This window comes from Suncus etruscus, chromosome 17 (assembly GCF_024139225.1).
Source record: "Suncus etruscus isolate mSunEtr1 chromosome 17, mSunEtr1.pri.cur, whole genome shotgun sequence".
In the NCBI taxonomy this organism is placed as follows: domain Eukaryota; kingdom Metazoa; phylum Chordata; class Mammalia; order Eulipotyphla; family Soricidae; genus Suncus; species Suncus etruscus.
The window spans coordinates 67241506-67245667 of record NC_064864.1 but is presented as its reverse complement, the minus strand read 5'-3'; positions in this window follow the sequence as shown (position 1 = coordinate 67245667).

Sequence of the window (4162 nt, the reverse complement as noted above, 5' to 3'; positions counted from 1 at the left end):
AGCGTCCAAGGTGCTTTCCAGCTTTGGGCTGTCTTTTGTATTCTAGTAGCCCCAAATCCTGCATTGCACCACAGAAGGAAACTCTCAGTGTCCCCTGACTAGAGGGTTGTGTTTCATACCCTCCACTCTAGTGTCGACTCTCCTATTCAAGAGTTTCTGCCTTCTCTTACCTACATCTTCTCTTCTCCTAGGAGTGTTCCAGTTACTTCTCCATGAAGATTCTGTCAAGAGCAGCACAGGCTTTGTTCATGAGCATCTCCTGTCTACACAGGAGCTGGCTTTTATTTTTGTTCGTTTTTTGGGCCACACCCAGTGATGGTCAGGGTTTACTCATGGCTCAGGACTCAAGCATCATGATTGGTGGTGCTGGGTGGACCATATAGGATGTCGGGATTGAACCTGGACTGCCTATATATAAGGCAATTATCTTACTCACTGGGCTATCTCTCTAGCCCCACTCCCTGACTCTTAGTCCAAAATTCCCTCTAATATTGCTATCTATTTCCTAAATTAACCTGTCACATGGGTGTTTTACCAGTCAAACTGGATGTGAATTTCTTGAAGACAAAGGCTCAAGAGTTCATTCATTCATTGGTCAAGGGGACATTTCCCCAGGGACTTACTTTTATTCTTTTTTTTTTTTTTTTGGTTTTTGGGTCACACCCGGCGGTGCTCAGGGTTTACTCCTGGCTGTCTGCTCAGAAATGGCTCCTGGCAGGCACGGGGGACCATATGGGACACTGGGATTCGAACCAACCACCTTTGGTCCTGGATCGGCTGCTTGCAAGGCAAACGCCGCTGTGCTATCTCTCCGGGCCCTTACTTTTATTCTTAAGGGTCATACTATGGGACTTGGCTCCCATGGCACCAGGGCCAGTTTCACATGTAGTTGGATGTGTGGATGGATGGTGGGTGAATGTATAGGTAAATACATGTAGATGGATCGATGGATGAATGAATGGATGAGTGGGTAGGTGGGTGGATGAGTGAAAAGAAAGATTAGGATAAACGAATGATTGGGGTCAAGGTAGATGAATGGGCATATGGATAGATGGATAGATGGATGAATAGGTGGGTAGTAGGATGAATGGATGGAGGATTAGATCTGGACAGATAAACGGAAGGAGTCAGTGGTAAATAGATAGGCAGATGAATAGTGAATGAAAAGTTGGATATGTGGGTAGGTATATATTCATCCATTGGGGGCAAAATATTCATTCCTTGGGCTAAACAAAACCATTTTCAAAGATCTTGGGAGCCTCAAGAACACAATTCTTTGGTTTCTAGAGATGAAGCAAGACCTTTAGGTGAGGCTGTTTTCAAAATAGGGCTCTTGGGGGGCTGGCGAGGTGGCGCTAGAGGTAAGGTGTCTGCCTTGAAAGCCGGCCGAGGAAGGACTGCGGTTCGATCCCCTGGCGTCCCATATGGTCCCCCCAAGCCAGGGGCAATTTCTGAGCACTTAGCCAGGAGTAACCTCTGAGCATCAAACGGGTGTGGCCCGAAAAAACAAAAACCAAAACAACAACAACAACAACAACAAAAAGATAGGGCTCTTGGGGGAAGGCTTGGACTGCCTGTCTATGCCCAGGAGTCACACTCTGCTGGCCTTTCTCTCTCCACAGGCTCTAAGGTGCTCCTTGGGTTTCTCCTTTATTGGGCTGGCCCACCAGGGCATCCAAGATCCCTTTCCACAGTGCCTATAAACTGAGTGGGTCTCGAGCAAAAAAAAACAAAAACAAAAAACAAAAAGTCGTTTCTACCCACCAGAGCATGCCAGCCTCTCTCTTTTGCCGGCGCCAGCAGCTAAGCCAACATTTCTGCCTGTCTCAGGAACCAGGGTGGGCGCAGCAGGTAGGTGGAGATTGGGCTGCTCTTCAGGCAGGCACAGAAACACCATGAAAGTGCACGGGGCTTTGGGAGAGGACTTGAGGCCTCCGAAGTGTTTAATTTGGCCAGTTCCTGCCCGCTAAGTCAGGCCATGCTCTAAACTTTGTTCTCTACCCTTGGTTAGGAGAGTTCTGTTGCTCTGATCCTTTCGAGGAAGAGGAGACACAGACTACCTTTCTAGTATATCACAGAGGCTTCAGGGAGTTTCCATGGTTCCAGATTCTGGCCTCTGTGATGCAAAACAAAGGCAGTGCTGAGAAGCACCCTGTCTGCCATTTCTCCTTCCCACCTCCTGCGCGCTCCTGCCAGTACAAACACGCTGGACCCACTGGGCTGCCAGACCTCCCTGAAGCCGGACCCTGAGCCAGTGGAGATGAAGGCTGCATTGCACAGGGCAGCAGATCTTTCATCCATACACCCCGGGCTTATTTTCTCCAACTTATGCTCAAATCCCTGGCATTGGTCTAAAGCAAGCACCTAGTCTCCAAATAGGACAGTCTAGAGGCCCCATGATGCTGGGAGGGACTTCCTGCTGCAGGTCTTCAGAGAAATGCTCCTTTTTCTCCTTCAGAAATGATCTAAGAGGGAAAGGGCTTGACATTTCTTTCCCTGCTGCCTGATGCTTCTCAAAAGCCCGTTTAACTGTCTAAAATGAGCCATTCTGGGACCGTTTCAATATCTCCAGTGTCGACCATCTCTGCTGTCAGCTTCTAGAATATTTTCATAGTGCCTAAAGAGGTTCCATGCCCACAAAGCCATCACTCGTACCTGGCCTGTTTAGTTTCTGCATCTCCTGCCACCAGGAGTCAGCTTCCTATCTCTGCATCCACCTGTTCTGGAAAGTTTCTGAACCTAGAATCCAACTGAGTCTCACCTCTGTCCCTCTGGCCTGCTTTGGAGGCTTATGACAAGTTGTGTACTTGGATCTGCCTGTGCCCAGTCCTCATCTCTTGCCTCTGGGTGGAAACTAGCTCCTCTGGCCAATCTTCCCCTCTACTTCCACCTTCACTCTGCCTCAAGCCCTTCCAACTTCCTCATACCTCTGAGCTTGGTTCTTTTTATTGGCTCCCCTAGCCCGGTTCTGGCCAATGCCTCCCCACCCTCAAAACCATGCCTGAGAAACATCAGCCCTGAGGCTCTAGAGCTGATGCCAACCCTGCCTGCAAGGTACTTGTTCTGTGCCCACAGCTGCCTGTAACCTACAGAGCTAAGGGCATGCACCCACAGCTGTATGACTACCAGGCCCAGACCTATACACCTATCACCATATATACCCCCAGAATCCCTCTGGATACATCTCCCAGGATCCAGGGCTGTTCTATTGGCCATCTCCACTTTCCTAAAATGTTTTGTCCCGGGTCCAAAGAGATAGCACAGCGGTGTTTGCCTTGCAAGCAGCCGATCCAGAACCAAAGATGGTTGGTTCAAATCCTGGTGTCCCATATGGTCCCCTGTGCCTGCCAGGAGCTATTTCTGAGCAAACAGCCAGGAGTAACCTCTGAGCATCGCCGGTTGTGGCCCAAAAACCAAAAAAAAAAAAAAAATGTTTTGTCCCAGGATCTGAGTCCCCAGCCTGCTTCCTGCTTGCATAGAAAGATAGTTCTTTAGTGGTCACAGAAGATTCTGATGGCACCAGACAGGATAGGACAAGATGGGGTGGGATGCGAGCTGGAGACTTCATATCTGCAGCTAGCCAAAGCTCAGGAAGCTCATGCATAGGGCCAGAGCACAGTGGAGAGGGCATTTCCCTTGCATGTAGAGGACCTAGGTTCGATCCCTGACATCCTATATGATCCGCTACACATCGCCAGGAGTAACCCCTGAGCATCACTGGGTGTGACCCCCCTAAAAAGCCCCTTAAAGTAGCAACCCAATTTCTCTTGCCCATGCTGCCCTATGAAGTTTAAAGCAGTGGGCCTGTGAGTCTCTGCGTTGGAGTCTTAGGGCTCTTGGGTAGCACTGTTAGACTCTGGAGTTGAGCACATCACCTGTTTAACTTCCCATTTTCTTGTTCAGCTACTGTGATCTGAGGGAGCAAAGAGTTTCTGGATTTCTTGAGTGGTCCCAGGGAGTATGATCCCCCTTACTGTGCCCAGCAACTATGCCCAGGCCAATGCTCAGTCTGGATCAGAGGTCTAGGGCCATCTCTGAAGGCTCCTAACATGATTTGCCCACATTTCTTCTCAGTTCCCAGTGGCGAGCAGGTATGTCTCATGGGCCTTGGGTGGAACGAGGAAGCAAGAAACTTTTCACCCTCCAGCCCGAACCTCTTCAT